Source organism: Hypanus sabinus, chromosome 23 (assembly GCF_030144855.1).
Source record: "Hypanus sabinus isolate sHypSab1 chromosome 23, sHypSab1.hap1, whole genome shotgun sequence".
NCBI lineage: Eukaryota > Metazoa > Chordata > Chondrichthyes > Myliobatiformes > Dasyatidae > Hypanus > Hypanus sabinus.
In genome coordinates, this window is record NC_082728.1 from 49,303,520 (window position 1) to 49,329,010 (window position 25,491).

Consider the following 25,491-nt stretch of genomic DNA (forward strand, 5'->3'; position numbering starts at 1 on the left):
TGTCAGAAGTAAACAGAAGAACCAGGAAGGTTATTTAATTAACTTGTTTGTTTGTTTGTTTATTTATTAAGATACAGCGCAAGAGGCGGAGCAAAGTCAAGATGACACAAAATGAAAACTCCTTTGCGTGCTTCTTCGGAAACAGCTCTATTTCTGTCTTTGACGTCTCTTCTTTCCCCTTTCAAGGTTCTTCTGAAAACCCTGATTTGGAGTTACACTCTTGACTTCAGTTCTTTGCGGGAATGGGACCTGCTCTTGGGGCCTCATGACCGGCCACTTTTTATTATCCCAAGGACGCGGCCTGGAAGACTAGCACGCTTTGAGGGTGCCGGATTTTCGTGGCTCTGGAGACGGGCTGATTCTAGGTCGGTGCCCCTGACTGAGGCATCACGGGAGAACACAGAACATCGGGAGCTGTGTGTCCACAGACCAGCACCTCTCTCTTTCTACCTTCACATTCCAACCAGAGGATCAGTCTTGGTTGAACAAGAACTGCAGGCAAGAACTGTACCTAATGAACCCAAAATGAGGTGCAATTCTTGTCAAATTACAACAGAGGAGTATGTGTGTTCTTGACCCACAACCGAAGGATCAGATCAAACCTGCAGGCACACCACATCATAAGTAATGGTAGCACTGAACAGCTAACAAGAGGAAAATATTGTCTCCCTCAGTGTTGTGAGTGAAAACTAAAGTCAAAATATTCCCAACCATGGTTATTCCAAGGTAGCTGGTAGATGATCTGCCTCAGCTTGTTCCTGAGATCTCCACCATCACAGGAGCAAGTCTTCAGCACTAGCAGGAGATTCACTTGTCACAACCATGGATTTGGCAGTGCAGTAGATACGGCAATTGCGCTTGTGAATTTGCATGTCAGGTAATTAATCATGATAGTATTTAACTCCATTCTTGTCATCGTAGCATTTGCCGAGACTTGGACAGAGCATAGCAACGCTTTGATGCTGTTTTGTAGTCGGCCTTCCCTGAGATATTGGACTTTCAAATCAACTGACTCTGAAGACTAACAGTATTCGTTAAAGGCTTAGATATTCTTTTCAGCCGCAGTATAGGCTTTGTTTTCCATTGAGAGCTTTAGTTAACGGCCCTGTTTGGCCTAGCGTTTATTGTTTTATTTTTCCTTTAACACGGTTCAAGTCTGTGAACTATCGACCTGCTTCAGTGTCTCTCACTCCGAGGCATGATGACATCACTCCTTTGATAGCGTGACTGACAGAACTGGGTACAGCAGAATTTATGGGACTAGACTGGACAATGAATATGAAAACTTATAATACAGAACTAGTTGCATGAAGCCAAAGTGCTCCTGCAATATTACAACATTAGCATCTACCAAATAATGTGGTAACTAGCTCAAGTGTATCCCATCCCAGAAATGCAAGGCAAATCGAATCCAACAATCTACATCCAGCCAAACTACTCTCAATCATCAGCAAGGTGTGGCTCTCTAATACCCTGTGCTAGGGCATATCCTGGAATTAGGGTATATAGCAAATATTAACTTCAGCAACCAATCTGCATGTGGATTGTAGATTAAATTTAAAATGCAGCCCTGGAAAACAGATTCCTGGAACTGTGGACGCCAGTTAATTTGGAAACTAGACGATACTGATTAACATTCATTTAGGGTGTCTCGAGTGTGGGTGTGAAGAGAGAGGTTTGAAAATTATATTTAATTCAACAGAAGCATTGTAGATACATTGTAACTATAGAATTGTCCTTTGATCTTTAGCATATAAAATGTCATGTACAAACTGGGTTGAACCAGCTTTTTCCAACAGGAAGTGTCACATTTTCTTGAATATCTTTTATATCTACCAGTTGTGTCCCTCCAGTGACTTTGTTCACATTACAACAATCTGCTCAAAGGATCAATCAGTCTTCTTTACTAGCCCATTTTGGACTTGTAATAACATTCAAGAAGCTCACCCAGGACAAAGCAGCCCTCTTGACTGATAGCCTCTCTGCCATCTGAAACATTTGTTCTCTCCACCACTACCACACTGGGAGTCCAATATGTTCCAACTGTCCAAAATGTCCAGCTCTTTTCAGACCCCAAAGCTGTGACCCACCCACCAGGAATGCAAAAGGTTTCAGTCATGTGGGAACACCTGCATTCCCCCTCAAAGTTGTACACTATCCTGACTGAGAAATACATAGTTATCTGTCGTCGCCCTCCAGAGGACCACGACCTTGTCATAGGGTTTGGAGAGGTATGTTGGCTGGAGTCAGAGCCTTGTGCTTTGACTCCTGGTTGGGTCACCCATGCCAAACAGATCAAAGGGTAGAGGCCAGACTAAAAATGGTCCACCAGTCCTCCAAGTTTGAGGTTTCAGATCAGGGCTAAGAGACCTGACCAATCAAAAATAAATTGCTATGAAAACAGCAACGAAGAATCCTCTATATCCTTGTGTGACCACCAAGGACAGTCAGAGATGAAGGACCTTCATGGCTGCCCTAAACGCCAGTGGTATAACAGGCAGTCAGTAAGTTTCATCATCAGTATCACGAAATCTCAGAACTCCGGACCAACAGCATTAACTGCAATTCAGGAAAGTGGTTCACCCTCTGTAAAGGCTGGACATGCTAACAGCAGTCACATAAATAAAGGAGTTTCCTGAACACCAGCTTTATATTCAAATTCAATGCATTCATGAGGATCAGTGTGTCATTCCATGTTAGCTCCTCAGGTGATGTTTGAGCATACGTGAACTGGAACAGTGACTACGTGACAATGCTGACAGCTCCAGTGAGCTGGTTTCAGTACTGACCTCCAGGGCTGAGTGTGTGGAGTTTGCACCTTTTCCCTACCACCAGGTGAGCATCCTTCGGGTACTCCAGTTACAGCCCAGAGCCCAAAATGTACAGGTTGGCAGGTTCAGTGGCTCCAGTAAATTGCCCCTCAGGTGACAGTGAGCGCTAGAACTTGGGGGAATTGCCGGGGATGGATGGAGGAAGAATAAAATGGTCAGGAGTAAGAAAGTGTAAAAATGAGTGCTGTATGGTCAGCATGGCTCAATGGGCCAAAGGGCCTAGGTCTTTATTGTATTTCTGATTATTATGAAGAAAGCACACCAATGCTACACCGTGGGTCAACCCACGGAAGGCTGCTGGACCAGACAATATTCCTGGCAGAGGATGTGCAGACCAGCTGGCAGATGTTCTCACTGACATCTTCTTCATCTCCCTGAGCAGCGCTGTTGTTTCAACGTGCTTCAAAGCCGCCACCATCGTCCCCGTGCCGAAGGAGTCTTCAGTGTCCTGCCTCAACAACTTCCGTTCCGTTTCTCTCACACCCATCATCATGAAGTGTTTTGAGAAGCTCATCATAAGGCACATAAAGACCCTGCTGTCCCCCTCACTGGACCCCCTGCAGTTTGCGTATCATCCCAACCGCTGAGCAGACGACACATACTTTTGGATGCTGTTCATAGACTTCAGTTCAGCATTCAACACAATCATCCTTCGGAAACTGATTGGAAAGCTGAGTCAACCTCCCTCTGCAACTGGATCCTAGACTCCTGACTGGGAGACCTCAGTCAGTCCGGATCAGGAGCAGCATCTCCAACACCATCATACTGAGCACGGGGACTCCCCAGGGTTGCGTGCTCAGTCCACTGCTGCTCACTCTGCTGACTCACGACTGTGCTGCAACACACAGTTCAAACCACATCATCAAGTTCGCCGATGACACGACCGTGGTGGGTCTCATCAGCAAGAACAACGAGTCAGCTTACAGAAAGGAGGTGCAGCGGCTAACGGACTGGTGCAGAGCCAACAACCTGTCTCTGAATGTGAACAAAACAAAAGAGATGGTTGGTGACTTCAGGAGGGCATGGAGCGACCACTCTCTGCTGAACATTGACAGCTCCTTGGTAGAGATTGTTAAGAGCACCAAATTCCTTGGTGTTCACTTGGCAGAGAATCTTACCTGGTCCCTCAACACCAGCTCCATAGCAAAGAAAGCCCAGCAGCATCTCTACTTTCTGTGAAGGCTGAGAAAAATCCATCTCCCACCCTCCATCCTCACCACATTCTACAGAGGATGTATTGAGAACATCCTGGGCAGCTGCATCACCACCTGGTTCAGAAATCGCACTGTCTCGGACCCTGCAGTGGATAGTGAGGTCAGCTGAGAAGACCATCGGGTTCTCTCTTCCTGCTACTACAGACACTTACACCACATGCTGCACCCACAAAGCTAACAGTATTGTGAAGGACCCCACGCACCCCTCATACAAACTCTTCTCCCTCCTGCCATCTGGCAAAAGGTACCGAAGCATTTGGGCTCTCACGATCAGACTGTGCAACAGTTTCTTCCCCCAAGCCAAGAGACTCCTCAATACCCAGAGTCCAGACTGACATCTACATCATTTATTATTATATTATAATTTGTCCTCTACTGTGCCTATTGTCTTGTTTATTAATTATTGTACTGCCCTACACTGTTTTGTGCACTTTACGCAGTCCTGTGCAGGTCTGTGGTCTAGTGCAGTTTTTATGTTGTTTTACGTAGTCTAGTGTAGCCTTGTGCCGTCTCACACAGTCTAGTGTAGTTTTGCGTTGTTTCATGTAGCACAGGGTCCTGAAGGAACATTGTTTTGTTTTTACCAGCAGTCTGTGGTCAAAATGACAATAAACTTGACTTGACTTGATCAGCAGATTTGATATGTCACCAAAGACACAAGGAAATTTCTCAAGATGTACAATGGAGAACATTCCAACTGGTTGCACCAGTGTCTGATATGGAGGCTAAACTCAGCCAGCTCCATCACAAGTACAACCCTCCCACCATTGAGAACAGCTTCCAAAGGCCGTGCTTCAAGAAGGCAGCATCTGTCATTAAGGATCCCCACCACCCAGGACATGCCCTCTTCTGATTAGTACCATCAGGAAGGAGATATAGGGGCCTAAAGACCCACACTCGATATTTTAGAAACAGCTTCTTTCCCACCATCATCAGATTTCTGAACAATCATGAACCTGTGAACACTACCGCACTATTCTTCTGTCTCAACGCTTATTTATTTATTTAGTTAGTTAGTTAGTGGTTTATATTAATTTTTATGTCTTTGCACTGTACTGCTGCCACGAAACGAATTTGACAATATATGTCAATGTCATAAACCTGGTTCTGATTCTTAGTTTTAACCTAGGCTGTAGTAACAATGTTCTGCCACAAGGTGGGCTATGCCGCCTTTGTATGGTGCACTGAGGGCCTCAGCTGGCACAAAGTCAAAGCATCACTGTGGCTGCGAGGAAATATTCTCACAGCCAAATCAAAGGTTCAGAATCACATTTATTATTACTGAAATATGGTATGTCGTGAAATTTGCTCTTTTGTAGCAGCAGTACAATACGTAAAATACTACCAAATATGATAAGTTATATATAAACAAAATTGAAATTAAATAATTATTGCAAGAAAAAAAACTAGTGAGGCATCATTGATGGGCTAGTTTATTATCCATTCAGAAATCTGGTGACAGGGGGGAAAAGGATGTTTCTAAAATGTTGAATATGTGGCTTCAGGCTCCTGTACTTCCTCTCTGATATTATTAATAAGAAGAGAGCTAAGTAGCATCGCGTTTTTAAAAGGTTCTTGATGCAGGAGAGGTTAGTACTCATAATGAAGCAGGCTGAGTTTTTAACCCTCCACAGTTTTTTTCTGATCTTGTCCAGTGGTCTCTCCATACCAGACGACAATGAAATCAGTTAGAATGCCCTCCATAGTAAATCTGTAAAAATTTGTTCTAGTCTTTGGTGATATAGCAAATCTCCTCAAACTCCTAATAAAATATAATTGCCAATGTGCCCTCTTCATAATTGCATCAATATGTTGGGCCCAAGATAGATCTTCAGAGATGCTGATACCCAGAAACTTGAAGCTGCTCACCCTCTCCACTGTTGGTCCTTTGATGAGGATTGGTCTGTGTTCCCTCAACTTCCCCTTCCTGAAGTCCACAATCAGCTCTTTGGACATACTGACATTGAGTGCAAGGTTGTGCTTGCAACATTATTCAACCAGTTGATCTAACTCACTCCTCTCATCACCTTCTGAAATACTGCCAACCACAGTTGTGTCATCGGCAGCAGATTTATAGATTGAATTTGAACTGTGGCTGGACACACAGTCATGGGTCTAGATGGAGAAGAGCGACTGGCTAAGCACAGATCGTTGAGGTGCCCCAGTGTTGACTGTTAGTGAGGAGGAGATATTATTCCCAATCTGCACTCTCAGTGGTCTCCCAACATGCAAGTCAAGGATCCAGTAGCAGAGGGAGGTACAGAGGCCCAGGCTTTGAAGCTTGTTGATTAGTATTGAGTGTTTGATGGTGTTGAACATTGGGCTGCAATCAATACACAGCAATTTAAGGTAAGTATTGTTGTCGTTCAGCTGGTCAAGTTCAAGTTCAAATTTAATTGCCATTAAACCATACACACGTATGCAGTTAAACAAAACCTATGTCGAGTGGGGAGTCAGTGAGATTACATCCCATCTTGACCATTCGTGGTGAAAGCCAAGTTGCAGTGGGTCTGGGTCCTTGCTTAGGCAGCAGTTGATTCTGGACAGGACCAAACTCTCAAAGCTCTTTATCACAGTCAAAGTGAGTGCAACCGGCCAAGAGCCATTAAGGAAATTTACCCTGCTCTTCTTGGGCACAGGTATGATTAACAGTCTTTGAAGCAGTCACCCAATTTTGTGGCACCCCAGTCAAAATTTCTGTTACTGTTGCTAAGCGAGTAAAAGATGAACTGATCTCCAAAAGGAGACATTGGGAGTGGACTCAAATTCAAGGCAGACACTGAACAGGACGATGTTTATTAAGAATACTAGGGAAGTCAAGGAGCGAGGACAAGATGACACCATGGACACAGACGTAGGATACATCCTGGGCTAGGACTTGGAACTTGGACTTGGCTGAGAACTCGGGTCAGGACTCAGTACCTGGGTCTTGACTTGGCTCTTGACTTAGAACTCGGGCTTGACGACCTGGAACTCGGGCTTGACCTGGAACTCAGGCTTGATGACCTGGAACTCGGGCTTGACCTGGAACCCGGGCTTAACCTGGAACTCGGGCTTGACTTGACCTGGAACTCGGGCTTGACTTGACCTGGAACCCAAGCTTGACAACCTGGAACCCGGGCTTGACCTGGAACTCAGGCTTGACTTGACCTGGAACTCGGGCTTGACTTGACCTGGAACTCGGGCTTGACTTGACCTGGAACTTGGGCTTGACGAACTGGAACTCAGGCTTGACTTGACCTGGAACTCGGGCTTGACTTGACCTGGAACTCGGGCTTGACTTGACCTGGAACTCGAGCTTGACCTGGAACTCGAGCTTGACCTGGAACTCAGGCTTGACCTGGAACTCGGGCTTGACTTGACCTGGAACTCGGGCTTGATGACCTGGAACTCGGGCTTGACTTGACCTGGAACTCGGGCTTGACTTGACCTGGAACTCGGGCTTGATGACCTGGAACTCGGGCTTGAACTGGAACTCGGGCTTGACCTGGAATCTGGGCTTGACCTGGAACTCGGGCTTGACGACCTGGAACTCGGGCTTGACGAACTGGAACTCGGGCTTGACGACCTGGAACTCGGGCTTGACCTGGAACTCGGGCTTGACTTGACCTGGAACTCAGGCTTGATTTGACCTGGAACTCAGGCTTGATGACCTGGAACTCGGGCTTGACTTGACCTGGAACTCGGGCTTGACTTGACCTGGAACTCGGGCTTGATTTGACCTGGAAATCGGGCTTGACTTGACCTGGAACTCGGGATTGACTTGACCTGGAACTCGGGCTTGATTTGACCTGGAACTCGGGCTTGACGATCTGGAACTCGGGCTTGACTTGACCTGGAACTCGGGCTTGACTTGACCTGGAACTCGGGCTTGACTTGACCTGGAAATCGGGCTTGACTTGACCTGGAACTCGGGATTGACTTGACCTGGAACTCGGGCTTGACTTGACCTGGAACTCGGGATTGACCTGGAACTCGGGCTTGACTTGACCTGGAACTCGGGATTGACCTGGAACTCGGGCTTGACTTGACCTGGAACTCGAGCTTGACCTGGAACTCCAGCTTGACCTGGAACTCAGGCTTGACCTGGAACTCGGGCTTGACTTGACCTGGAACTCGGGCTTGATGACCTGGAACTTGGGCTTGACGACCTGAAACTCGGGCTTGACTTGACCTGGAACTCGGGCTTGACTTGACCTGGAACTCGGGCTTGACTTGACCTGGAACTCGGGCTTGATGACCTGGAACTCGGGCTTGACCTGGAACTCGGGCTTGACCTGGAACCCGGGCTTGACCTGGAACTCGGGCTTAACGACCTGGAACTCGGGCTTGACGACCTGGAACTCGGGCTTGACCTGGAACTCGGGCTTGACTTGACCTGGAACTCGGGCTTGACTTGACCTGGAACTCGGAATTGACTTGACCTGGAACTCGGGCTTGACTTGACCTGGAACTCGGGCTTGACTTGACCTGGAACTCGGGATTGACCTGGAACTCGGGCTTGACTTGACCTGGAACTCGGGATTGACCTGGAACTCAGGCTTGACGACCTGGAACTCGGGCTTGACTTGACCTGGAAATCGGGCTTGACTTGACCTGGAACTCGGGCTTGACTTGACCTGGAAATCGGGCTTGACTTGACCTGGAACTCGGGATTGACTTGACCTGGAACTCGGGCTTGACTTGACCTGGAACTCGGGATTGACCTGGAACTCGGGCTTGACTTGACCTGGAACTCGAGCTTGACCTGGAACTCCAGCTTGACCTGGAACTCAGGCTTGACCTGGAACTCGGGCATGACTTGACCTGGAACTCGGGCTTGATGACCTGGAACTTGGGATTGACGACCTGAAACTCGGGCTTGACTTGACCTGGAACTCGGGCTTGACTTCACCTGGAACTGGGGCTTGACTTGACCTGGAACTCGGGCTTGATGACCTGGAACTCGGGCTTGACCTGGAACTCGGGCCTGACCTGGAACCCGGGCTTGACCTGGAACTCGGGCTTAACGACCTGGAACTCGGGCTTGACGACCTGGAACTCGGGCTTGACCTGGAACTCGGGCTTGACTTGACCTGGAACTCGGGCTTGATTTGACCTGGAACTCAGGCTTGATTTGACCTGGAACTCGGGCTTGATGACCTGGAACTCGGGCTTGACTTGACCTGGAACTCGGGCTTGACTTGACCTGGAACTCGGGCTTGATTTGACCTGGAAATCGGGCTTGACTTGACCTGGAACTCGGGATTGACTTGCCCTGGAACTCGGGCTTGATTTGACCTGGAACTCGGGCTTGACGACCTGGAACTCGGGCTTGACTTGACCTGGAACTCGGGCTTGACTTGACCTGGAACTCGGGCTTGACTTGACCTGGAAATCGGGCTTGACTTGACCTGGAAATCGGGCTTGACTTGACCTGGAACTCGGGATTGACCTGGAACTCGGGCTTGACTTGACCTGGAACTCGGGATTGACCTGGAACTCGGGCTTGACTTGACCTGGAACTCGGGCTTGACTTGACCTGGAACTCGGGCTTGATATGACCTGGAAATCGGGCTTGACTTGACCTGGAACTCGGGATTGACTTGCCCTGGAACTCGGGCTTGATTTGACCTGGAACTCGGGCTTGACGACCTGGAACTCGGGCTTGACTTGACCTGGAACTCGGGCTTGACTTGACCTGGAACTCGGGCTTGACTTGACCTGGAAATCGGGCTTGACTTGACCTGGAAATCGGGCTTGACTTGACCTGGAACTCGGGATTGACCTGGAACTCGGGCTTGACTTGACCTGGAACTCGGGATTGACCTGGAACTCGGGCTTGACTTGACCTGGAACTCGAGCTTGACCTGGAACTCCAGCTTGACCTGGAACTCAGGCTTGACCTGGAACTCGGGCTTGACTTGACCTGGAACTCGGGCTTGATGACCTGGAACTCGGGCTTGACGACCTGAAACTCGGGCTTGACTTGACCTGGAACTCGGGCTTGACTTGACCTGGAACTCGGGCTTGACTTGACCTGGAACTCGGGCTTGATGACCTGGAACTCGGGCTTGACCTGGAACCCGGGCTTGACCTGGAACTCGGGCTTGACTTGACCTTGAACTCGGGCTTGACTTGACCTGGAACTCGGGCTTGACTTGACCTGGAATTCGGAATTGACTTGACCTGGAACTCGGGCTTGACTTGACCTGGAACTCGGGATTGACCTGGAACTCGGGCTTGACTTGACCTGGAACTCGGGCTTGACTTGACCTGGAACTCGGGATTGACCTGGAACTCGGGCTTGACTGGACCTGGAACTCGGGATTGACCTGGAACTCAGGCTTGACGACCTGGAACTCAGGCTTGACCTGAAACTCGGGATTGACCTGGAATTCGGACTTGACTTGACCTGGAACTCGGGCTTGACTTCACCTGGAACTCGGGCTTGACTTGACCTGGAAATCGGGCTTGACTTGACCTGGAACTCGGGATTGACTTGACCTGGAACTCGGGCTTGACTTGACCTGGAACTCGGAATTGACCTGGAACTCGGGCTTGACTTGACCTGGAACTCGAGCTTGACCTGGAACTCCAGCTTGACCTGGAACTCAGGCTTGACCTGGAACTCGGGCTTGACTTGACCTGGAACTCGGGCTTGATGACCTGGAACTTGGGCTTGACGACCTGAAACTCGGGCTTGACTTGACCTGGAACTCGGGCTTGACGACCTGGAACTCGGGCTTGACGACCTGGAACTCGGGCTTGACCTGCAACTCGGGCTTGACTTGACCTGGAACTCGGGCTTGACTTGACCTGGAACTCGGACTTGACTTGACCTGGAACTCGGAATTGACTTGACCTGGAACTCGGGCTTGACTTGACCTGGAACTCGGGATTGACCTGGAACTCGGGCTTGACTTGACCTGGAACTCGGGATTGACCTGGAACTCGGGCTTGACTGGACCTGGAACTCGGGATTGACCTGGAACTCAGGCTTGACGACCTGGAACTCGGGCTTGACCTGAAACTCGGGATTGACCTGGAATTCGGACTTGACTTGACCTGGAACTCGGGCTTGACTTGACCTGGAACTCGGGCTTGACTTGACCTGGAACTCGGGCTTGACTTGACCTGGAAATCGGGCTTGACTTGACCTGGAACTCGGGATAGACTTGACCTGGAACTCGGGCTTGACTTGACCTGGAACTCGGGATTGACCTGGAACTCGGGCTTGACTTGACCTGGAACTCGAGCTTCACCTGGAACTCCAGCTTGACCTGGAACTCAGGCTTGACCTGGAACTCGGGCTTGACTTGACCTGGAACTCGGGCTTGATGACCTGGAACTTGGGCTTGACGACCTGAAACTCGGGCTTGACTTGACCTGGAACTCGGGCTTGACTTGACCTGGAACTCGGGCTTGACTTGACCTGGAACTCGGGCTTGATGACCTGGAACTCGGGCTTGACCTGGAACTCGGGCATGACCTGGAACCCGGGCTTGACCTGGAACTCGGGCTTAACGACCTGGAACTCGGGCTTGACGACCTGGAACTCGGGCTTGACCTGGAACTCGGGCTTGACTTGACATGGAACTCGGGCTTGATTTGACCTGGAACTCGGGCTTGACGACCTGGAACTCGGGCTTGACTTCACCTGGAACTCGGGCTTGACTTGACCTGGAATTCGGAATTGACTTGACCTGGAACTCGGGCTTGACTTGACCTGGAACTCGGGATTGACCTGGAACTCGGGCTTGACTTGACCTGGAACTCGGGCTTGACTTGACCTGGAACTCGGAATTGACTTGACCTGGAACTCGGGCTTGACTTGACCTGGAACTCGGGATTGACCTGGAACTCAGGCTTGACGACCTGGAACTCGGGCTTGACCTGAAACTCGGGATTGACCTGGAATTCGGACTTGACTTGACTTGACCTGGAACTCGGGCTTGACTTGACCTGGAACTCGGGCTTGACTTGACCTGGAACTCGGGCTTGACTTGACCTGGAAATCGGGCTTGACTTGACCTGGAACTCGGGATTGACTTGACCTGGAACTCGGGCTTGACTTGACCTGGAACTCGGGATTGACCTGGAACTCGGGCTTGACTTGACCTGGAACTCGGGATTGACCTGGAACTCGGGCTTGACTTGACCTGGAACTCGAGCTTGACCTGGAAATCAGGCTTGACCTGGAACTCGGGCTTGACCTGGAACTCGGGCTTGATGACCTGGAACTTGGGCTTGACGACCTGAAACTCGGACTTGACTTGACCTGGAACTCGGGCTTGACTTGACCTGGAACTCGGGCTTGATGACCTGGAACTCGGGCTTGACCTGGAACTCGGGCTTGACCTGGAACCCGGGCTTGACCTGGAACTCGGGCTTAACGACCTGGAACTCGGGCTTGACCTGGAACTCGGGCTTGACCTGGAACGCGGGCTTGACCTGAAACTCGGGATTGACCTGGAACTCGGGCTTGACTTGACCTGGAACTCGGGCTTGACTTGACCTGGAACTCGGGCTTGACTTGACCTGGAACTCGGGCTTGATGACCTGGAACTCGGGCTTGACCTGGAACTCGGGCTTGACCTGGAACCCGGGCTTGACCTGGAACTCCGGCTTAACGACCTGGAACTCGGGCTTGACGACCTGGAACTCGGGCTTGACCTGGAACTCGGGCTTGACTTGACCTGGAACTCGGGCTTGATTTGACCTGGAACTCGGGCTTGACGACCTGGAACTCGGGCTTGACTTCACCTGGAACTCGGGCTTGACTTGACCTGGAACTCGGAATTGACTTGACCTGGAACTCGGGCTTGACTTGACCTGGAACTCGGGATTGACCTGGAACTCGGGCTTGACTTGACCTGGAACTCGGGCTTGACTTGACCTGGAACTCGGAATTGACTTGACCTGGAACTCGGGCTTGACTTGACCTGGAACTCGGGATTGACCTGGAACTCAGGCTTGACGACCTGGAACTCGGGCTTGACCTGAAACTCGGGATTGACCTGGAATTCGGACTTGACTTGACCTGGAACTCGGGCTTGACTTGACCTGGAACTCGGGCTTGACTTGACCTGGAAATCGGGCTTGACTTGACCTGGAACTCGGGATTGACTTGACCTGGAACTCGGGCTTGACTTGACCTGGAACTCGGGATTGACCTGGAACTCGGGCTTGACTTGACCTGGAACTCGGGATTGACCTGGAACTCGGGCTTGACTTGACCTGGAACTCGAGCTTGACCTGGAACTCAGGCTTGACCTGGAACTCGGGCTTGACCTGGAACTCGGGCTTGATGACCTGGAACTTGGGCTTGACGACCTGAAACTCGGGTTTGACTTGACCTGGAACTCGGGCTTGACTTGACCTGGAACTCGGGCTTGATGACCTGGAACTCGGGCTTGACCTGGAACTCGGGCTTGACCTGGAACCCGGGCTTAACCTGGAACTCGGGCTTAACGACCTGGAACTCGGGCTTGACCTGGAACTCGGGCTTGACCTGGAACTCGGGCTTGACCTGAAACTCGGGATTGACCTGGAACTCGGGCTTGACTTGACCTGGAACTCGGGATTGACCTGGAACTCGGGCTTGACTGGACCTGGAACTCGGGATTGACCTGGAACTCAGGCTTGACGACCTGGAACTCGGGCTTGACCTGAAACTCGGGATTGACCTGGAATTCGGACTTGACTTGACCTGGAACTCGGGCTTGACTTGACCTGGAACTCGGGCTTGACTTGACCTGGAACTCGGGCTTGACTTGACCTGGAAATCGGGCTTGACTTGACCTGGAACTCGGGATAGACTTGACCTGGAACTCGGGCTTGACTTGACCTGGAACTCGGGATTGACCTGGAACTCGGGCTTGACTTGACCTGGAACTCGAGCTTCACCTGGAACTCCAGCTTGACCTGGAACTCAGGCTTGACCTGGAACTCGGGCTTGACTTGACCTGGAACTCGGGCTTGATGACCTGGAACTTGGGCTTGACGACCTGAAACTCGGGCTTGACTTGACCTGGAACTCGGGCTTGACTTGACCTGGAACTCGGGCTTGACTTGACCTGGAACTCGGGCTTGATGACCTGGAACTCGGGCTTGACCTGGAACTCGGGCATGACCTGGAACCCGGGCTTGACCTGGAACTCGGGCTTAACGACCTGGAACTCGGGCTTGACGACCTGGAACTCGGGCTTGACCTGGAACTCGGGCTTGACTTGACATGGAACTCGGGCTTGATTTGACCTGGAACTCGGGCTTGACGACCTGGAACTCGGGCTTGACTTCACCTGGAACTCGGGCTTGACTTGACCTGGAATTCGGAATTGACTTGACCTGGAACTCGGGCTTGACTTGACCTGGAACTCGGGATTGACCTGGAACTCGGGCTTGACTTGACCTGGAACTCGGGCTTGACTTGACCTGGAACTCGGAATTGACTTGACCTGGAACTCGGGCTTGACTTGACCTGGAACTCGGGATTGACCTGGAACTCAGGCTTGACGACCTGGAACTCGGGCTTGACCTGAAACTCGGGATTGACCTGGAATTCGGACTTGACTTGACTTGACCTGGAACTCGGGCTTGACTTGACCTGGAACTCGGGCTTGACTTGACCTGGAACTCGGGCTTGACTTGACCTGGAAATCGGGCTTGACTTGACCTGGAACTCGGGATTGACTTGACCTGGAACTCGGGCTTGACTTGACCTGGAACTCGGGATTGACCTGGAACTCGGGCTTGACTTGACCTGGAACTCGGGATTGACCTGGAACTCGGGCTTGACTTGACCTGGAACTCGAGCTTGACCTGGAAATCAGGCTTGACCTGGAACTCGGGGTTGACCTGGAACTCGGGCTTGATGACCTGGAACTTGGGCTTGACGACCTGAAACTCGGACTTGACTTGACCTGGAACTCGGGCTTGACTTGACCTGGAACTCGGGCTTGATGACCTGGAACTCGGGCTTGACCTGGAACTCGGGCTTGACCTGGAACCCGGGCTTGACCTGGAACTCGGGCTTAACGACCTGGAACTCGGGCTTGACCTGGACCTCGGGCTTGACCTGGAACTCGGGCTTGACCTGAAACTCGGGATTGACCTGGAACTCGGGCTTGACTTGACCTGGAACTCGGGCTTGACTTGACCTGGAACTCGGGCTTGACTTGACCTGGAACTCGGGCTTGATGACCTGGAACTCGGGCTTGACCTGGAACTCGGGCTTGACCTGGAACCCGGGCTTGACCTGGAACTCCGGCTTAACGACCTGGAACTCGGGCTTGACGACCTGGAACTCGGGCTTGACCTGGAACTCGGGCTTGACTTGACCTGGAACTCGGGCTTGATTTGACCTGGAACTCGGGCTTGACGACCTGGAACTCGGGCTTGACTTCACCTGGAACTCGGGCTTGACTTGACCTGGAACTCGGAATTGACTTGACCTGGAACTCGGGCTTGACTTGACCTGGAACTCGGGATTGACCTGGAACTCGGGCTTGACTTGACCTGGAACTCGGGCTTGACTTGACCTGGAACTCGGAATTGACTTGACCTGGAACTCGGGCTTGACTTGACCTGGAACTCGGGATTGACCTGGAACTCAGGCTTGACGACCTGGAACTCGGGCTTGACCTGTAACTCGGGATTGACCTGGAATTCGGACTTGACTTGACCTGGAACTCGGGCTTGACTTGACCTGGAACTCGGGCTTGACTTGACCTGGAAATCGGGCTTGACTTGACCTGGAACTCGGGATTGACTTGACCTGGAACTCGGGCTTGACTTGACCTGGAACTCGGGATTGACCTGGAACTCGGGCTTGACTTGACCTGGAACTCGGGATTGACCTGGAACTCGGGCTTGACTTGACCTGGAACTCGAGCTTGACCTGGAACTCAGGCTTGACCTGGAACTCGGGCTTGACCTGGAACTCGGGCTTGATGACCTGGAACTTGGGCTTGACGACCTGAAACTCGGGTTTGACTTGACCTGGAACTCGGGCTTGACTTGACCTGGAACTCGGGCTTGATGACCTGGAACTCGGGCTTGACCTGGAACTCGGGCTTGACCTGGAACCCGGGCTTAACCTGGAACTCGGGCTTAACGACCTGGAACTCGGGCTTGACCTGGAACTCGGGCTTGACCTGGAACTCGGGCTTGACCTGAAACTCGGGATTGACCTGGAACTCGGGCTTGACTTGACCTGGAACTTGGGCTTGACTTGACCTGGAACTCGGGCTTGACTTGACCTGGAAATCGGGCTTGACTTGACCTGGAACTCGGGATTGACTTGACCTGGAACTCGGGCTTGACTTGACCTGGAACTCGGGATTGATCTGGAACTCGGGCTTGACTTGACCTGGAACTCGGGATTGACCTGGAACTCGGGCTTGACTTGACCTGGAACTCGAGCTTGACCTGGAACTCCAGCTTGACCTGGAACTCAGGCTTGACCTGGAACTCGGGCTTGACTTGACCTGGAACTCGGGCTTGATGACCTTGAACTTGGGCTTGACGACCTGAAACTCGGGCTTGACTTGACCTGGAACTCGGGCTTGACTTGACCTGGAACTCGAATTCATGACCTGGTACTCGGGCTTGACCTGGAACTCGGGCTTGACCTGAAACTCGGGATTGACCTGGAATTCAGACTTGACTTGACCTGGAACTCGGGCTTGACTTGACCTGGAACTCGGGCTTGACTTGACCTGGAACTCGGGCTTGACTTGACCTGGAAATCGGGCTTGACTTGACCTGGAACTCGGGATTGACTTGACCTGGAACTCGGGCTTGACTTGACCTGGAACTCGGGATTGACCTGGAACTCGGGCTTGACTTGACCTGGAACTCGAGCTTCACCTGGAACTCCAGCTTGACCTGGAACTCAGGCTTGACCTGGAACTCGGGCTTGACTTGACCTGGAACTCGGGCTTGATGACCTGGAACTTGGGCTTGACGACCTGAAACTCGGGCTTGACTTGACCTGGAACTCGGGCTTGACTTGACCTGGAACTCGGGCTTGACTTGACCTGGAACTCGGGCTTGACTTGACCTGGAACTCGGGATTGACCTGGAACTCGGGCTTGACTTGACATGGAACTCGGGATTGACCTGGAACTCAGGCTTGACGACCTGGAACTCGGGCTTGACCTGAAACTCGGGATTGACCTGGAATTCGGACTTGACTTGACCTGCAACTAGGGCTTGACTTGACCTGGAACTCGGGCTTGATGACCTGGAACTCGGGCTTGACCTGGAACTCGGGCTTGACTTGACCTGGAACTCGGGCTTGATGACCTGGAACTCGGGCTTGATGACCTGGAACTCAGGCTTGACTTGACCTGGAACTCGGGCTTGACCTGGAACTCGGGCTTGACCTGGAACTCAGGCTTGACTTGATCTGGAACTCGGGCTTGACTTGACCTGGAACTCAGGATTGAGTTGGAACTCGGGCTTGACTTGACCAGGAACCTGGGCTTGACAACCTGGAACTCGGGCTTGACCTGGAACCAGGGCTTAACCTGGAACTCGGGCTTGACTTGACCTGGAACTCGGGCTTGACCTGGAACTCGGGCTTGACTTGACCTGGAACCTGGGCTTGACAACCTGGAACTCGGGCTTGACCTGGAACCCGGGCTTAACCTGGAACTCGGGCTTGACTTGACCTGGAACTCGGGCTTGACTTGACCTGGAACCCGAGCTTGACAACCTGGAACTCGGACTTGACCTGGAACCCGGGCTTGACCTGGAACTCAGGTTTGACTTGACCTGGAACTCGGGCTTGACTTGAACTGGAACTCGAGCTTGACTTGATTTGGAACTCGAGCTTGACTTGATCTGGAACTCGAGCTTGACCTGGAACTCCAGCTTGACCTGGAACTCAGGCTTGACCTGGAACTCGGGCTTGACTTGACCTGGAACTAGGGCTTGATGACCTGGAACTCGGGCTTGACCTGGAACTCGGGCTTGACCTGGAACCCGGGCTTGACCTGGAACTCGGGCTTGACGACCTGGAACTCGGGCTTGACGACCTGGAACTCGGGCTTGAACTGGAACTCGGGCTTGACTTGACCTGGAACTCTGGCTTGTTTTGACCTGGAAATCGGGCTTGACTTGACCTGGAACACGGGATTGACTTGACCTGGAACTCGGGCTTGATTTGACCTGGAACTCGGGCTTGACTTGACCTGGAACTCGGGCTTGACTTGACCTGGAACTCGGGCTTGACTTGACCTGGAACTCGGGATTGACCTGGAACTCGGGCTTGACATGACCTGGAACTCGGGCTTGACGACCTGGAAATCGGGCTTGACCTGGAACTCGGGCTTGACCTGAAACTCGGGATTGACCTGGAACTCGGACTTGACGACCTGGAACTCGGGCTTGACTTGACCTGGAAATCGGGCTTGACTTGACCTGGAACTCGGGATTGACTTGACCTGGACCTCGGGCTTGACTTGACCTGGAACTCGGGATTGACCTGGAACTCGGGCTTGACTTGACCTGGAACTCGGGATTGACCTGGAACTCCGGCTTGACGACCTGGAACTCGGGCTTGTCCTGGAACTCGGGCTTGACCTGAAACTCGGGATTGACCTGGAACTCGGACTTGACCTGGAACTCAGGCTTGACCTGGAACTCGAGCTTGACTTGACCTGGAACTCGGGCTTGATGACCTGGAACTCGGGCTTGACTTGACCTGGAACTCGGTCTTGACCTGGAACTCGGGCTTGACTTGACCTGGAACTCGGGCTTGACGATCTGGATCTCGGGCTTGACTTGACCTGGAACTTGGGCTTGACCTGGAACTCAGGCTTGACCTGAAACTCGAGCTTGACTTGACCTGGAACTCGCGCTTGATGACCTGGAACTCGGACTTGACCTGGAACTCGGGCTTGACTTGACCTGGAACTCGGGCTTGACCTGGAACTCGGGCTTGACTTGACCTGGAACTCGGGCTTGATTTGACCTGGAACTCGGGCTTGACGACCTGGAACTCGTGCTTGACTTGACCTGGAACTCGGGCTTGATCTGGAACTCGGGCTTGACTTGACCTGGAACTCGGGCTTGACTTGATCTGGAACTCGGGCTTGATGACCTGGAACTCAGGCTTGACCTGGAACTCGGGCTTGACTTGACCTGGAACTCGGGCTTGATGACCTGGAACTCAGGCTTGACTTGACCTGGAACTCGAGCTTGACCTGGAACTCCAGCTTGACCTGGAACTCAGGCTTGACCTGGAACTCGGGCTTGACTTGACCTGGAACTCGGGCTTGATGACCTGGAACTCGGGCTTGACGACCTGAAACTCGGGCTTGACTTGACCTGGAACTCGGGCTTGACTTGACCTGGAACTCGGGCTTGACTTGACCTGGAACTCGGGCTTGATGACCTGGAACTCGGGCTTGACCTGGAACTCGGGCTTGACCTGGAACCCGGGCTTGACCTGGAACTCGGGCTTAACGACCTGGAACTCGGGCTTGACGACCTGGAACTCGGGCTTGACCTGGAACTCGGGCTTGACTTGACCTGGAACTCGGGCTTGACTTGACCTGGAACTCGGGATTGACCTGGAACTCGGGCTTGACTTGACCTGGAACTCGGGCTTGACCTGAAACTCGGGATTGACCTGGAATTCGGTCTTGACTTGACCTGGAACTCGGGCTTGACTTGACCTGGAACTCGGGCTTGATGACCTGGAACTCGGGCTTGACCTGGAACTCGGGCTTGACTTTACCTGGAACTCGGACTTGACTTGACCTGGAACTCGGGCTTGATGACCTGGAACTCAGGCTTGACCTGGAACTCGGGCTTGACTTGACCTGGAACTCGGGCTTGATGACCTGGAACTCAGGCTTGACTTGACCTGGAACTCGAGCTTGACCTGGAACTCCAGCTTGACCTGGAACTCAGGCTTGACCTGGAACTCGGGCTTGACTTGACCTGGAACACGGGCTTGATGACCTGGAACTCGGGCTTGACCTGGAACTCGGGCTTGACCTGGAACCCGGGCTTGACCTGGAACTCGGGCTTGACTTGACCTGGAACTCGGGCTTGATTTGACCTGGAACTCGGGCTTGACGACCTGGAACTCGTGCTTGACTTGACCTGGAACTCGGGCTTGACTTGACCTGGAACTCGGAATTGACTTGACCTGGAACTCGGGCTTGACTTGACCTGGAACTCGGGCTTGACCTGGAACCTGGGCTTGACCTGGAACTCGGGCTTGACGACCTGGAACTCGGGCTTGACGACCTGGAACTCGGGCTTGACCTGGAACTCGGGCTTGACTTGACCTGGAACTCAGGCTTGATTTGACCTGGAAATCGGGCTTGATGACCTGGAACTCGGGCTTGACTTGACCTGGAACTCGGGCTTGACTTGACCTGGAACTCGGGCTTGATTTGACCTGGAAATCGGGCTTGACTTTACCTGGAACTCGGGATTGACTTGACCTGGAACTCGGGATTGACCTGGAACTCGGGCTTGACTTGACCTGGAACTCGGGATTGACCTGGAACTCCGGCTTGACGACCTGGAACTCGGGCTTGACCTGGAACTCGGGCTTGACCTGAAACTCGGGATTGACCTGGAACTCGGACTTGACCTGGAACTCAGGCTTGACCTGGAACTCGAGCTTGACTTGACCTGGAACTCGGGCTTGATGACCTGGAACTCGGGCTTGACTTGACCTGGAACTCGGTCTTGACCTGGAACTCGGGCTTGACTTGACCTGGAACTCAGGCTTGACGACCTGGAACTCGGGCTTGACCTGGAACTCGGGCTTGACTTGACCTGGAACTCGGGCTTGACGATCTGGATCTCGGGCTTGACTTGACCTGGAACTTGGGCTTGACCTGGAACTCAGGCTTGACCTGAAACTCGAGCTTGACTTGACCTGGAACTCGGGCTTGATGACCTGGAACTCGGACTTGACCTGGAACTCGGGCTTGACTTGACCTGGAACTCGGGCTTGACCTGGAACTCGGGCTTGACTTGACTTGGAACGCAGGCTTGACCTGGAACTCGGGCATGACTTGACCTGGAACTCGGGCTTGACTTGATCTGGAACTCGGGCTTGATGACCTGGAACTCAGGCTTGACCTGGAACTCGGGCTTGACTTGACCTGGAACTCGGGCTTGATGACCTGGAACTCAGGCTTGACTTGACCTGGAACTCGAGCTTGACCTGGAACTCCAGCTTGACCTGGAACTCAGGCTTGACCTGGAACTCGGGCTTGACTTGACCTGGAACTCGGGCTTGATGACCTGGAACTCGGGCTTGACGACCTCAAACTCGGGCTTGACTTGACCTGGAACTCGGGCTTGACTTGACCTGGAACTCGGGCTTGACTTGACCTGGAATTCGGGCTTGATGACCTGGAACTCGGGCTTGACCTGGAACTCGGGCTTGACCTGGAACCCGGGCTTGACCTGGAACTCGGGCTTAACGACCTGGAACTCGGGCTTGACGACCTGGAACTCGGGCTTGACCTGGAACTCGGGCTTGACTTGACCTGGAACTCGGGCTTGACTTGACCTGGAACTCGGGCTTGACTTGACCTGGAACTCGGGCTTGATGACCTGGAACTCGGGCTTGACTTGACCTGGAACTCGGGATTGACCTGGAACTCGGGCTTGACTTGACCTGGAACTCGGGCTTGACCTGAAACTCGGGATTGAACTGGAATTCGGACTTGACTTGACCTGGAACTCGGGCTTGACTTGACCTGGAACTCGGGCTTGATGACCTGGAACTCGGGCTTGACCTGGAACTCAGGCTTGACCTGGAACTCGGGCTTGACTTGACCTGGAACACGGGCTTGATGAGCTGGAACTCGGGCTTGACCTGGAACTCGGGCTTGATGACTTGGAACTCGGGCTTGACTTGACCTGGAACTCGAGCTTGACCTGGAACTCCAGCTTGACCTGGAACTCAGGCTTGACCTGGAACTCGGGCTTGACTTGACCTGGAACACGGGCTTGATGACCTGGAACTCGGGCTTGACCTGGAACTCGGGCTTGACCTGGAACCCGGGCTTGACCTGGAACTCGGGCTTGACTTGACCTGGAACTCGGGCTTGATTTGACCTGGAACTCGGGCTTGACGACCTGGAACTCGTGCTTGACTTGACCTGGAACTCGGGCTTGACTTGACCTGGAACTCGGGCTTGACTTGACCTGGAACTCGGAATTGACTTGACCTGGAACTCGGGCTTGACTTGACCTGGAACTCGGGCTTGACCTGGAACCTGGGCTTGACCTGGAACTCGGGCTTGACGACCTGGAACTCGGGCTTGACGACCTGGAACTCGGGCTTGACCTGGAACTCGGGCTTGACTTGACCTGGAACTCAGGCTTGATTTGACCTGGAACTCGGGCTTGATGACCTGGAACTCGGGCTTGACTTGACCTGGAACTCGGGCTTGATTTGACCTGGAAATCGGGCTTGACTTTACCTGGAACTCGGGATTGACTTGACCTGGAACTCGGGCTTGATTTGACCTGGAACTCGGGCTTGACGACCTGGAACTCGGGCTTGACTTGACCTGGAACTCGGGCTTGACTTGACCTGGAACTCGGGCTTGACTTGACCTGGAAATCGGGCTTGACTTGACCTGGAACTCGGGATTGACTTGACCTGGAACTCGGGCTTGACTTCACCTGGAACTCGGGATTGACCTGGAACTCGGGCTTGACTTGACCTGGAACTCGAGCTTGACCTGGAACTCCAGCTTGACCTGGAACTCAGGCTTGACCTGGAACTCGGGCTTGACTTGACCTGGAACTCGGGCTTGATGACCTGGAACTTGGGCTTGACGACCTGAAACTCGGGCTTGACTTGACCTGGAACTCGGGCTTGACTTGACCTGGAACTCGGGCTTGACTTGACCTGGAACTCGGGCTTGATGACCTGGAACTCGGGCTTGACCTGGAACTCGGGCTTGACCTGGAACCCGGGCTTGACCTGGAACTCGGGCTTAACGACCTGGAACTCGGGCTTGACGACCTGGAACTCGGGCTTGACCTGGAACTCGGGCTTGACTTGACCTGGAACTCGGGCTTGACTTGACCTGGAACTCGGGCTTGACTTGACCTGGAACTCGGAATTGACTTGACCTGGAACTCGGGCTTGACTTGACCTGGAACTCGGGATTGACCTGGAACTCGGGCTTGACTTGACCTGGAACTCGGGCATGACTTGACCTGGAACTAGGGATTGACCTGGAACTCGGGCTTCACTTGACCTGGAACTCGGGATTGACCTGGAACTCAGGCTTGACGACCTGGAACTCGGGCTTGACCTGAAACTCGGGATTGACCTGGAATTCGGACTTTACTTGACCTGGAACTCGGGCTTGACTTGACCTGGAACTCGGGCTTGACTTGACCTGGAACTCGGGCTTGACTTGACCTGGAAATCGGGCTTGACTTGACCTGGAACTCGGGATTGACTTGACCTGGAACTCGGGCTTGACTTGACCTGGAACTCGGGATTGACCTGGAACTCGGGCTTGACTTGACCTGGAACTCGAGCTTGACCTGGAACTCCACCTTGACCTGGAACTCAGGCTTGACCTGGAACTCGGGCTTGACTTGACCTGGAACTCGGGCTTGATGACCTGGAACTTGGGCTTGACGACCTGAAACTCGGGCTTGATTTGACCTGGAACTCGGGCTTGACGACCTGGAACTCGGGCTTGACTTGACCTGGAACTCGGGCTTGACTTGACCTGGAACTCGGAATTGACTTGACCTGGAACTCGGGCATGACTTGACCTGGAACTCGGGATTGACCTGGAACTCGGGCTTGACTTGACCTGGAACTCGGGATTGACCTGGAACTCGGGCTTGACTTGACCTGGAACTCGGGATTGACCTGGAACTCAGGCTTGACGACCTGGAACTCGGGCTTGACCTGAAACTCGGGATTGACCTGGAATTCGGATTTGACTTGACCTGGAACTCGGGCTTGACTTGACCTGGAACTCGGGCTTGACTTGACCTGGAACTCGGGCTTGACGTGACCTGGAAATCGGGCTTGACTTGACCTGGAACTCGGGATTGACTTGACCTGGAACTCGGGCTTGACTTGACCTGGAACTCGGGATTGACCTGGAACTCGGGCTTGACTTGACCTGGAACTCGGGATTGACCTGGAACTCGGGCTTGACTTGACCTGGAACTCGAGCTTGACCTGGAACTCAGGCTTCACCTGGAACTCGGGCTTGACTTGACCTGGAAATCGGGCTTGACTTGACCTGGAACTCGGAATTGACTTGACCTGGAAATCGGGCTTGACTTGACCTGGAACTCGGAATTGACTTGACCTGGAACTCGGGCTTGACTTGACCTGGAACTCGGGATTGACCTGGAACTCGGGCTTGACTTGACCTGGAACTCGGGCTTGACTTGACCTGGAACTCGGGATTGACCTGGAACTCGGGCTTGACTTGACCTGGAACTCGGGATTGACCTGGAACTCAGGCTTGACGACCTGGAACTCGGGATTGACCTGAAACTCGGGATTGACCTGGAATTCGGACTTGACTTGACCTGGAACTCGGGCTTGACTTGACCTGGAACTCGGGCTTGATGACCTGGAACTCGGGCTTGACCTGGAACTCGGGCTTGACTTGACCTGGAACTCGGGCTTGATGACCTGGAACTCGGGCTTGATGACCTGGAACTCAGGCTTGACTTGACCTGGAACTCGGGCTTGACCTGGAACTCGGGCTTGACCTGGAACTCAGGCTTGACTTGACCTGGAACTCGGGCTTGACTTGACCTGGAACTCAGGATTGATCTGGAACTCGGGCTTGACTTGACCAGGAACCTGGGCTTGACAACCTGGAACTCGGGCTTGACCTGGAACCAGGGCTTAACCTGGAACTCGGGCTTGACTTGACCTGGAACTCGGGCTTGACCTGGAACTCGGGCTTGACTTGACCTGGAACCTGGGCTTGACAACCTGGAACTCGGGCTTGACCTGGAACCCGGGCTTAACCTGGAACTCGGGCTTGACTTGACCTGGAACTCGGGCTTGATTTGACCTGGAACTCGGGCTTGACGACCTGGAACTCGGGCTTGACTTGACCTGGAACTCGGGCTTGACTTGACCTGGAACTCGGGCTTGACTTGACCTGGAAATCGGGCTTGACTTGACCTGGAACTCGGGATTGACTTCACCTGGAACTCGGGATTGACCTGGAACTCGGGCTTGACTTGACCTGGAACTCGAGCTTGACCTGGAACTCCAGCTTGACCTGGAACTCAGGCTTGACCTGGAACTCGGGCTTGACTTGACCTGGAACTCGGGCTTGATGACCTGGAACTTGGGCTTGACGACCTGAAACTCGGGCTTGACTTGACCTGGAACTCGGGCTTGACTTGACCTGGAACTCGGGCTTGACTTGACCTGGAACTCGGGCTTGATGACCTGGAACTCGGGC